This window comes from Labrus mixtus, chromosome 3 (genome assembly GCF_963584025.1).
Source record: "Labrus mixtus chromosome 3, fLabMix1.1, whole genome shotgun sequence".
In the NCBI taxonomy this organism is placed as follows: Eukaryota; Metazoa; Chordata; class Actinopteri; order Labriformes; family Labridae; genus Labrus; species Labrus mixtus.
Genome location: NC_083614.1, coordinates 17,701,352 through 17,713,693, shown reverse-complemented (window position 1 = coordinate 17,713,693; position 12,342 = coordinate 17,701,352). Strand labels below are relative to the sequence as shown.

The following is a 12,342-nucleotide window of genomic DNA, read 5'->3' as shown; positions in this document are numbered from 1 at the left end:
ATTGTTGGTGCTTTTGTTCTTTTTGCAGTTAAAATCATTCTCGGTCCTTTTTCTACTGACAACAATTAATATTTTTGTAAAATGTCCATCACACAGGTTGACACCATGCTAAGCGATAATGCTTCATAATACACATCTGCAGAATTACCCTTCACATAACTATCAGTTATAGAGAATTATTTTGTACTGTAGTATCTAAAATGATTGGTGCACATGCAGCCGCCATCAGAACAAAATGTTCTTACAATTCATTACTATCATTATTTATATTATTATGTGCTAATTTGTGTGCATGACAAATATCTACACCCCTGTCCTCTTCATGTATGACCTCTGACCTCTTCATATCCCAGTATCAGGACAGACCCCTTTGAAGTGCGGACATTACAATTCCCAGAAGTGGCCACTTGAATAGGTCAGTTATTAACAGCTGAAATCATGGTGCTCAGTGTGCTCAGGCATGGTGACATAGACATACAATTTAGACAGAAGAGAATGAATTTAAGAGGGAAAACTGCAAGAAGTTAGGATTGAGGTGTTGATGATTTTTCTGCTTGATTCGTTTCTCTGGTGAGAAACTTTGCCATTTATTCATACAACAAATAGGCAACTTAAAAAGCACTTTTTAAAAACGAAATTCGTCTTTTAAAAAAATATATAGGCTACCTGCCTCATCACAGCAAAGTTCTTTCAGGAAAGTCAAAACTGGAGAAGCTTTTTAAATATCATATCAATCAATACAAATTTCCAATATTTTGGGTGCCTTTATGCCAAATCATTATTCATTTGACTTCACTTTTATTATATAACGGAATAAATACGTAAATAAATAATGAAATAAAGAAATCACATGTTTGAAGTTCTTTCAGAGATGAGGGCCAGTGCTTTTTTTAACCATTACATTAAAACATCTAATTCAGAAACAGTTCATAAACCTCAATACTCTTCAGTTCAGTTCATCACAGTTTCACCGAAATTAGATTAAAACCGTTGACTTCGTATTTTGTTTTCGACTTTCTCTCATTGAAGACTTGATTTACAGTTCAATCATTTACGTTTGTTTCATTAGAGCAGTTTATTTCTAACACATTATTTTTGCCATTTTCGTTTGAGTCTGAACGAGAACTATTTTTTTTTATACTTCAAAAGAATAAATAATGCTCGGTTAACGATAATACTTGTTGTACTCTGTCTGAAAATATACAGAAATGTCTCATGAGAGTTCATCAACCCCAAAGATATCATGAACTGATGCACCTTTTTCAGTTTTACAGGGTCAAACTACAGGATTTGTTCGTGATAGAATTTTAATAATACCATCATAATTAGTATTTTAAACTTTGAATTAAAAAAGGTCATAGGAAATAACATCTTAGCTGCAAATGTAAAGTATTTAGGGAAATAATCAGTATCTGCTGCTGTATTCTTTTGGCTTTAATGAACGCTCTCCTGTTAGAGCTCTTAAAAAAGGCAAATATAAGCGTACATTTTAAAAATCCTAACATTTTAATTCGAGGTTTGTTGTGAAGAAAAATAAATGTTTTTTATGACAGCTAAATAAAATACCATGAAATGGTTATCAATGTTTCAAATGAGATTTTACAAATCTAACAGAGACTACCATTGATCATATCCGATGTTTAATAGAGTTTAATGATTTTTTTTCTTTCTTTCTTTAAATTAAAAATACATGTAGATGTAGTCCTTCATTATTTCAAAAGTAAAAGGTTTTTATTTATTCATTTTTATACAAAGATGTTCAAAATGATCTCAGTTCTTCTGCTCCGTCATGTGGGCCTTCCGGGCCATGACGCGATATGATCCTATGACGTAAACGCACTGATTACCATAAAATATTCATCTTCATACACATCACTACATTTACATTCAAAATCTATTTCTATTTCTATTTTATATAATCCTCATTTCTTAAAGTTTGGGTAATTGTATAATATTTAGAGGCCTGTTATTCTCCATCAGATGTACGAACACTAGATCTGTAAATTGGAGAGTTGTAATAAAATTCTGATGCATCAAATTAAAGGCCACAATTCGGGAATATTGTTGATATGAGATTATCTTCTGGTTTTTAGAGTTTTCAGTGTTTTATATCTTCAGGCCATCAGGGTTTCCACAGGCCTGAGCTCCAGAGCTGCTTTTCAGCCAGTAGATGTCGCTGTTTAGCTCCAATATAACCACTTATTACTGGACTGTATGCTTATCATTACCGCCCGTTTTCTCTCTAAGTGGATTTTTTCAGAGGATCCGGGAAATTGTTTTTATTAGCTAATTTAAGAAATTGCTTTGTGTAATTTTTTTAAAAGTTTGGCCAGCCAAGTTAATTATATAGGCTACCTCTCAAAATATGCTCACCATATACATCCAAAAGGCTACAATCATATGAAGCTGTAAAAAATAGAGGAGGAGATACTCACATGATTATGAATGTAAAATGACTATATTCACTATCTCTATCAACATTAAGCTTTACTCTCTGTTGGTTGGTAATTTAAATCTCAAGTTAATTACACATTTTTGTCTTATAGAGCAAATTAACGTTAAATTGCCTAAATGTAGATTAGTAAGTATGCCTAATACAATTTCATTTAATACAATTCCATTCTGATTATTATATTTTGTTCCTGAGGTTTGAAGGTTAAATTAACTTTCACTTTAATGACGTCAATCCTTTAACAGGAAAATAGGACCTTAATATTATCCCATGAGAAACTCTACCATTACCAGACTGGGTGCCCAATATTGTTGTAAAAATATGTTTATAGTGTTCTATTAACCCGCCATTAAATAATGAATCAACTGAAGTTGAAAAGGACCTGGGACCAATATTGTATTCTGGGAGCTCTATGCTGCTTCATTTTTAACAATCATCATTTGCAGCGATTCGTTTACAGGAACTACAAATTATTGTTCCAAATATCTAGATCCTATTGGAGTTTTGACTCTTTACTGGTTTTTGCTAATTTGCATCTAGAGACACAATGACACACACACACACACACACACACACACACACACACACACACACACACACACACACACACACACACACACACACACACACACACACACACACACACACACACACACTCACGTATGCACGCAGTCCCTCCAAACACTAAGTTTTTAATTCTGGAAGTCAGGATTGCATTAAAAATGTAGGATTAATTGTCTCCTGATGGAAAATAACCTAATGCTATAAAATAAAAACAGGACTAGCATTAAGCAGAAGCGGCGGCAGTAAAGTGGACTTTCAACAAAATCAGTCTTTTGAGAACCCACGAATGAGCCCCTACCGTGGATCCCTCACACATGCGTATTGGATAAGATATTACGAATAACCTATCCCGTAGCATGACGTAAGCACGCAACTATAACGTATAATTCAAAGACTTGCATTACAGCACGCATTCTTTGACTCCCCGCCTCATCCATATCCATATATTTATTTTCATTTTTTAAAAATAGAAATACTAAGTGTGTTACCCTCTGCTTATCTTAACATTTTGACACATGTGTCCATCAGTGCGCTCCGTTACGCACAGAGAGGAAGGAGACGTCGCCGCACGTAAGGCAGCGTGACCCGCAGGAGCTCCGGGAAAGCATCTGCTGCAACAGCATGACACACTCTGCTGCTGCGTGCTGATCTTAAGTCGTCCCTATCTCTCTTAAAACGTTTCCCTTTTACGTGTATCCTTCAGCCTGTTTATTAGCGTGGAAACGTCAATGTTTTACCGTTGGATCTGCTGGTATATGTCTGGCTCGCTCTCCCTACAAGCTGTTGACTCAGGTGACTCAGTGAAGGAAGGTGCAGGTTTGAAGATCACTACTAGGTCGTCTGTCAAACGCTGCCAGAATAAGATGCTGGGTTTAACCAAAGAGGGAGATGCGTCATTCAAACCAGAACAATGGACACCGGTTCACAATGGTCAACGCACAGCCGTGCAAAATGTGTTTTATTTTCAGTACACGTCGTCCAAAGCAGCCGGTGTGTGTGTGTGTGAGAAAGAGAGAAAGGGAGGGAGGGAGTGTGGGAGAGAGAGAGATAGATAGAGAGAGAGGGAGGGGGACCAGCGACGCAGCAGCTCCGCGCGCACTGTCACCCGAGGCTGGGGAGGAGATGTTGGGATGCGGGATGCTGGCAGAAGTAACACCTTGGCCTCCGTTTTTTCTCTAACGCAAAAGTAGAGACAACCTTTTTAAAAACTCTTCCGTGAGTTGGATCAAGTCTTTGTGCAGGTTCCCTCTCAGTCAGTGAATGCTTGCAACATTTTGGCTTCTCCCAGGACTCCTGGCTCTTGGTTAAACTCGAGAGATGATGCTAGAAACTTAAAATAGGCTACTGGATGGACTTGGACTGGAGAATCGGAATTTATTCAAAGTGTATGCCTGTAAGTATGGTTTTAAATGCTTTCTTTTGAGACTTTTTACGGTTTTGTAAAATCGAGTTTTGTCATTAAAATTACTAAAACTAAATTTGCACTTGTACAATAAGAAAGTAGTCTAATTTAAATTAAAAAAATACTGAATGATATTATGTGTGAAAAAAACATGGTTGTTCTTGTAAAAGAGGAAATTAGGCTTCTAAAATAAATAGTGAGCCCTGGGATGATGAGTGGCAGCAGGCTGTTTCTTGTATGACGGGTACCTCCATTGAGCGGTGTGAGGCGGGCTAGGGCGGGCCGAGGAGGGCTGAGTGGCCCCTGAGCTGGCGTTTAGAAAGCAAACAGTTGTTTGATTGTTAGCAGAGCCTGGGAAAATGTCCTCTCGGCTGGGAGGTGGAGGGACTTGACGCCAGCGCCTCTTGTTAAGAAGACTTGTGTGCAGCCAGACAGCATTGTGATGCTAATGAGCACCAGCACGTTGTTGAACTTGATGTTGACTTTTTTTCTTTCTTCAGATTTTTTTTTTTTTCTTACTGCTTTTCTTTCTTTCTTTGCTTTTTTGGTCACTTGTTTGAGGGATTTTTTTTCTCCAGAGCTAAACTGTGAAATTAATTAATGAGACATAGCAGCTGACTAAAATAGAAAGCCTCCTCAGTCCTGGAAGCATGGAAAGTAACTTTTTATTCACTTTGGGATGGTTAGTGTTAAAGTTTATTTTGTGGAATCTTTTCTAAAGGGAAAAATACACAAAGCGAGATTGTCTTGCAGGATTAACAGGGAGGTTAAAAAATGTTCTTTCCAAAGCCAAAATGAAAATAAATGTCAAACTATACTGCAGATTTCAAAAGCTATATTTTATGGTATTTATAAAGGTATTGTTTGAACAAAGAAATATGGTATATTATTTTTTTATCACAATGGTTAAAATTTAAATCATGCATTTTTTTAAGACTACTGATAGGGTCATTTTTGCATTTTCGCTCTTTCTCGCTTTCTTTCTTTCTGTATTGTTCTGTGCAACAGGTTTAGGCCTGCTGAATATTGAAGTCAAAGCACTGGACTAAAAGCCTTTCTACTTTATTTATTTTCATTTAAAACTTATAATTTATCATGGACAAAAAATCAAGCACACAACGCTGCATTGATGCATTAATCCGCCTGATTTAACATTAGTATGAGCGAAATTTACATTAACTTGAGTACAAACAGTCTCGTTAAAGAGCTACAAATAACTTACATCGACTGGAAAAATATGATTCTTATAAATAAAATACTGACAATTTAATGTTAGTTTTAGTTTATTTTCTCTGCTATTTAGCCAGCAATAAACAAACACACATAATTTACTTGTTTTCGATGAATGGATCGTAATTGAATATAAAGGGGATTATTTAGTGTAATCCGTTTTCAGTTAAAGAGTTAACTCATGAACCTGTAACCGCATCTCTATACTGTTCTGCTGATGTGGGTTTTTAACTTAACTTTAACTCGATAAAATACACAAATTATTTTCCTACCCAAGGTTACTTATCTTACTTTATTTATTAAAAACTAAATTTAATGTATTACACAAGCATGCCCAGAGAAAAAGAGCCTACTTTAGGGTATTTCTGTTCGCGCTCTGATTTCTTAACAGCGCCGTGAATAAGTGTCATTGGTTTCAGCACCATGGACAGAGACTGTACTTTACACAGCTGAAGCTCACTCTCACCAATACTGAACTTTGAATTCCTAACGAGCATGCATTTTTATTTCAACAACCCACTTTAGATTTTGTAACTGCTTGTGTATATCAGTGCTTTTAGTTTTTGTTTTTTTTAAGTTTTGCTTTGTTAAAGAATTAGAAGGGATGGACACTCCTTTTTTGTAGTTACCTGAACAAAAATCCAGATTGTGAAGCAAATAAAGTGACTTTGGCAAGTGACTTAATTTTTAAAGTTTGAGTTTTGTTTAAAATTCTAGGATAACTATGAGCACAATTAAAACGTCATGTACATGTGCGTTTTATGTAGAGTAGAATAGAATAGGGGTCTGACGGGTGGTCTGCTCGTTGTACCAGCACCTCACTACTGTATATCAGACAGGACGTGACGCAGAAAGGGGGCGTGTGCAGTTGATTTCACGTGAGTCTAATGTGAGGACGACCTGAGAGTCAGTCAGCGTCAATGTACAGTGCAATCAAGAGAAGCAGAGTTTTCTCACACACACACACACACACACAGAGAGAGAGAGAGAGAGAGAGAGAGAGAGAGAGAGAGAGAGAGAGACAGGCACGCACGCGTGTGCTATGAAAAAAGTGCAATGAAAATCTCATTATATGATTTTTTCAACATCAATTTCAGCCTCAGTAAACAGTGCTCAGTAGATAAATACAACAATAATAAAAACATAAATTACAAGCCATGCAAGTCTTATTTACAAAGTCATCCTATGAAATTGAGGAATCAAAATTACTATCCTATACTGTTGGTTCCTCAAAGATTGCAAAAAGTATGAAGCCTCAGAAGCTAGTTATGCGAATGGACATCTGATTTTGATTTTGATGGTAAAAACAAAATGCTGTCTCACTTTGAGAAAAGAGACAGCTCTTTGTAGAATTTTCCCATAGTCCTAATTTCATTTGAATAGCAGCCTAACTTCACTTTTTTATATTTTTACACATGAATATAAAGAAATGACATAACTGAATAAAATTAATATTCAATCAAAAGTATTGTAGCTCTCTCTCTCTCTCTCTCTATTACACACACACACACACACACACACACACACACACACACACACACACACAGAAAGAGAGAGACACACGCACGCACGCGTGTGCTATGAAAAAAGAGCAATGCAAATTAAATGAATCTTTTTCAACATTTAGAGTAAAAATGTAAAGCATTATTTTAAGAACACACTAACACTTTAGTCATTAGGCTATCGCATAGCTCTCACATAATGAACTCCCAGGGTTTTAATCGTTTTTGATAATAAGGAAAAAAACGGATACATCATTAAAATGTCGGCATCTTTATGAAAAATATAAATAAGATGATTATAGCTTTATAATAAAACGCATTATATATTAGTATACCTGTGACTCTAGCCATTTTGCTGTGTAATGGTTAGCCCTGCAACCTACAGTTACCTCGTTCACTACTCGTATATCATTACTTTCTCCGTGTTCCTTTATTGGAACAGATTTTGTGTCCTTATTTACGCCGATAGGGTGTGGCTGTAAGACGGATGCTCCAATGTCAACAAATCCTTAAACATGGACAGTGTGTGTGACGTATTGCCCAAGGCCTTGTCCAGCCAGGTGACTGTGATGCATCCTGACTCACCTTATCTTAGAATTGACATCAGTATATTTATTATAAATTGAATGCTTACAGTGTTCTGCACAGGTTGGTGATTAGTAAAACACTCTAAATGGATGTTTTTTTTTTTTTTTTTAATGTATGCAATACTATTCCTCACTTTCATTGAGGAGATGAGGAGACTCCTCTCATTGGATTGTGGGAGGATCATTGCACCAAAGAAAAGTTTTACACCAGTTAGCTGTTTATAATGTTGGATTCGTTTGATATCATTTGAAAGCCTTTTTTCGTTTTCTTCATGTGTTTTTTTTATTTTTATAAACCTCCTAGTGGCTATAGGCCTATTAATTTTCCTCGTTGGGTTTTTTTTTTTTTACATGTCCATTATGTCGACCTCATACCTCTGCTGCTCACCCATGTGTGTGTGTGCCAATGAGCATGCCTAATTCTATGGACATCGCGCGTCTGACCCCTAGCCCCCCGGGCGTCCCTCCGCCTCCTGCGCCCCACATCTGACACTCTGATGGCCGAGGTGCTCCTTTTGACGCTCATTCCTCCTTCTCTCCTGCACTGTATTTGACAGCCTGCAATGGACGTTTACTCCTATCCCTCCTAGGATAAAAATGCATACACCGGTGGTATAATATTGTGGGTAAAATGGGCTTTGTCTCCGGCATCCCACGTGGTCAAAGACAGGGAGCATCACTGTTTGAGAGAACCGGGCAGAGAGGCTGCTAACCCGGGACGACTTTAGAGAATATCGATGCAACGAATCCTTGTGGATTATTTTATTTTTTTTATTTTAAAGGCACACAATTGACTGTCCCATTGTGGAAGCTGCGGTTACACTTACACTGTGAGTATTATCAGTTTACTATCTGGACTTATGTCAACAAGATGCAACAAGCATTATCTGACCGATAATGTGTTTAGAACTAGAATTACGGTACATGATACAAAACACATTAGACTTTAAAGTGTTTATTCTGGTGCCTGTATCAATGTTCATAGGTTCAGATATTTTCCTGCAGGGTAAATTAGATTTAAACATTCAATATTAGAGGATTCCTGAAGGTATAAGCACATTTATGGTGCATAATAACCATGTTTTGATGATAGCAAGAGATCTTAAATGCCAGTTTGTCCTGCCTGAACTTGTCTTCATGTCACCAACTATTCCACAGTATACACAGTCACACAGTGAGGCTGGATTTGTTCCACTAGATCATGTTGTTGACATTTAGCTGCAAGACTGTACAGGCCTTTGGTAGTTTGTCATGCTTCCAAACAATTCATAGATTAATTCACTGAAAACGGAAACTATGGTCTATGGTCTGAGATGGATCGATGTGAGCTGGCATTTAAAACAACAATAAAGCTGGTTGTTTGTGAGGGTCTGTGTTGTGATCTCTGAGGGAGACAGTGGAAGTAACGTTGTTTCTTAGCTCAGACTTCTAACTGTTGTCACCAGCAGCTCAAACAAGGCCTGAAATTGTCTCATTAGGAGGTAGAATTTAGCTCTATAAAGGTTGTTTGCGGCGTGGTGACTGTAGTTGATCTGTTACGTGTGCAGATGACAGGTGGATGTGTCATCGTCCGCTTGCAGTTAGATGACTTCACCCTGCAGATACTCGTCAAGGCTCAGGTTTTCAGTTGAGGAAATCATTGCATTACTGGTTTTAAAGGGATAGCAAAGATGGCGTTAATTCAAATGCACATGTGACTGAATATGTAGTAGAGGGCACTCCTGAAAAAGGGGCATTCTGTGACCTAATGAATTATTGTGACATGGTGATAGAGGCTATGTTGTGCATATTGTCAGTGTGGTAACCCCTCCACACCATGCCCATGCCGTTGTGTGATATTTCAAAGCAGCACCGGTACACTTTTTTTGCCAATGACTGCGTTGAGGCGTTGATGCACAAAAAGCAAAATTAATCAGGGAATACTGCATTGGAAGTGTGCACAGATAGTGTGAAATTCTGTGATAAAAGGCAGAAATAAAAGAGGAACAGGGAGAGCGAAGGAAAACGGAAAGAGAGAGGGGGCGAGGGAGCGAGCGAGAGAGAGAGAGAGAGAGTGATAGAGAGAGAGGCGTGCGTATGCAGCCGGAATGCAATGGCTCCATGTGACCACAACACAAGCAGCTCCGGCGACGGTAGCGGCAGCGGCCCCTTTAAGAGACGTGGGTTAGTTTTTCTCTTTGGTTATCTAGCTGTATGAGTTTATGTAATATCATAAAGCTAGAGAACCGAAAGTATAAACTAATCCTACAGTCGTCACGACCGAGCGAGTCGGAACCGGGATCAGGACGAATGGGCTGCCACCGGAGCGGAGGGATGGATGGATGCAGCCTGCACGGAGGACCGGGAGCCCGCGGCAGCGACCATGCATTCGCCGAGAAACGCCTCCTGCTGCTTGGGACGTATACGCCGGTGCAGAGGAGAACACCCACCGAAAATAACGGATTGATAGCGTCTTTTTTCTTCACGAGGAATGCATGGAGTGACAGTAGTTGGCAAACGGAAACAGGCTCCATTCATAGAGTGATGGTGAGGATGATGAGGAGGAGGAGGAGGAGGAGGAGGAGGAGGAGAGCGAATCGTAGTGCTGATTCTGCCGGTTCTCTAATGGAACAATAGTGTCACAAGTTAGTAGCCAATAATAAGCACGTTTTAACGTTTGCTGTGGGTTAGTTGGTCATATGAATGTTGATAACCTGGAGGTGAGATGCACACGGTTTGTAGCTGGATAAGAATCTGATTGGTCGACCCGTGGGAGTCACGTGTTCCACCATTGGCCCCACATCTTTTGGCAACTGGCCTGCCAGTATGCAAAAGAGCACAATCAAAGCTAATGCAGCAACATAATCCTCTGATTTAACACTGCAGATGTATATTCCCATATTGTGTCTTATTTAAAGTTGATGGTGGAGAATTTGCTGCTGAAAAAAAGATGCATTTCCCTCAAATTCTGTTCATAAAACGAGAAATAATCCAACTTGCAAGTACATTTTTGGACTTAGTATAACAGCAGCTATTGCAAAGATCAGGAGAATGTGCAGTCGCTCATCAAAGTAATGTGTCAGGATATGAAGTGGAGAGAAGATGATACTTGGGATTCAGTTTGTCATAGGGATCATCTTATAGCCCTGGATTTAGCCTGATTGATGTGCTTATTATAAAAAAAAGCTTCAGGCTTCAGGAATTGGGAAGAAAGATCAATATAAGGTCACACTGCTGAGGAAAAGAAACCACATGTACACCTTTGTATTCTAAGTTAGTTTGACTGTATTTGCTGATAAGCAGGTTTTCAAAATTGTGGTCTATTTTTAAAGTGGTTGAAGAGATGAAAACAAAAAAAAAAAACCTACAAGACGAAAACTAATTTGGGACTTGTCAACACATTCACACTAAATGCCACATTATTCCCTATTAACGTTGTTGAAGAATGGCAGTACAAAAAGCAGAGATCTATGAGGCAGTTAGAACAAGGTCAGCTGGGTTGTCCAGAGACAGAGCAGCTTTTTAGGCCTGTTTTTTTTTTTGGTCCCACTTTGGCTGCCCATCATCTGTTCTTTCTCCACTCCACACAAGTCAGAGTGGAGTCCCTGACTGGGTCCAGGACTGCCTGAGTGATAGGTCGTACTCTTTCGGAGTAGCTTGATGAATTTTAAACAAGCAGTTCCATCTTGGCTGCTAGCTGCTGTGTGTGGTGGCTCTGATCTGCAGGGTGGAGAATGTATGAGTGGGAAGCAGCACACACAGCCTGGCTGGTGCTACTGTTAGGCCCAAGCTTACTGCGTCACAGAGCAGGGCAGGTGGAGAAGCAGCTAGCATAGATTTAACGAGGAAATAGCTGTACTTTTTCTCGCTTTTGTGGCAGCACGCTCCTATACTGCTGAGTGGGGACATCTGTGCGTGTAAATGCAAATGTTGATGCCTAAACAATACACCATGAAACATTATTTTCTTGCTAATGTACTTATAATGATATGAAGGAAAATTCCATATAATAGGTATGAGAAGATATTATCTTGGTATTTTTAATAGACATTGGCACAAATGAAGAAAATACAGAGAAGAAGTCTGAATACTTGTTTCTCAATTTAACTTTGACAGATAGTAGAGGGTAATGCCCCTTTAAGGCAATATATTGTAATGCAGAATACATTTCTTTATTGTTTCCATGGAATATCCCATTTGGTGAAGTCATTTTAAGAAAGCTAAAAAATAAATAAATCAGCGTGCGCAAAATTAGCTCCATAATTTGCGCACGCACGCCCTTCCTGTCCCTTTATGAGGTCATTTGCAATTGTACGCTAAAGTATTCATCATGCAGCATATTTCCATTTGATTTTAACAATGGCGCTAACACACCAAACAGCACACCATGCAGCAGCAGCAGCAGCACCCACCCAGCTCATGCCCAGTTGCAGTAGAAATTAATGCATGAATGAGGGGTAATAAATGAGGGATATGGGGAGAGCCCCTTTGAGATTGAAATGCAGTCTGGCGAGTGACTGAGAGGCAGGCTAGACGTTGCTTTTCCCACATTAATATGTGTCTGTCTGGGCCCTCTGCACCATCAGGAGGAGGCCCTCTTCACCAGATGGAGCCCAGTCTAGTCTA

At 38.8% G+C, this 12,342-nt stretch overlaps 1 protein-coding gene and 1 long non-coding RNA gene across 4 annotated transcripts in view; one reads left to right on the top strand and one right to left on the bottom strand.

The window, feature by feature from the left end:
• The window catches only part of tmem161a (transmembrane protein 161A), a 398,404-nt gene that overhangs the window by 13,358 nt on the left and 372,704 nt on the right, over positions 1 to 12,342 (bottom strand). The gene's annotated exons all lie outside the window — the stretch shown is intronic.
• The window catches only part of LOC132962572 (uncharacterized), a 43,110-nt gene that overhangs the window by 990 nt on the left and 29,778 nt on the right, over positions 1 to 12,342 (top strand). For 2 of the 3 annotated variants that reach the window (XR_009668536.1, XR_009668524.1), the window contains exon 1: positions 3,127 to 4,409. The exons of the other annotated variant lie outside the window; for it this stretch is intronic. This is a non-coding gene — a long non-coding RNA (uncharacterized LOC132962572). Of the gene's footprint in view, positions 1 to 3,126; positions 4,410 to 12,342 lie in introns of those variants that run through there. 3 annotated transcript variants of the gene reach the window in all.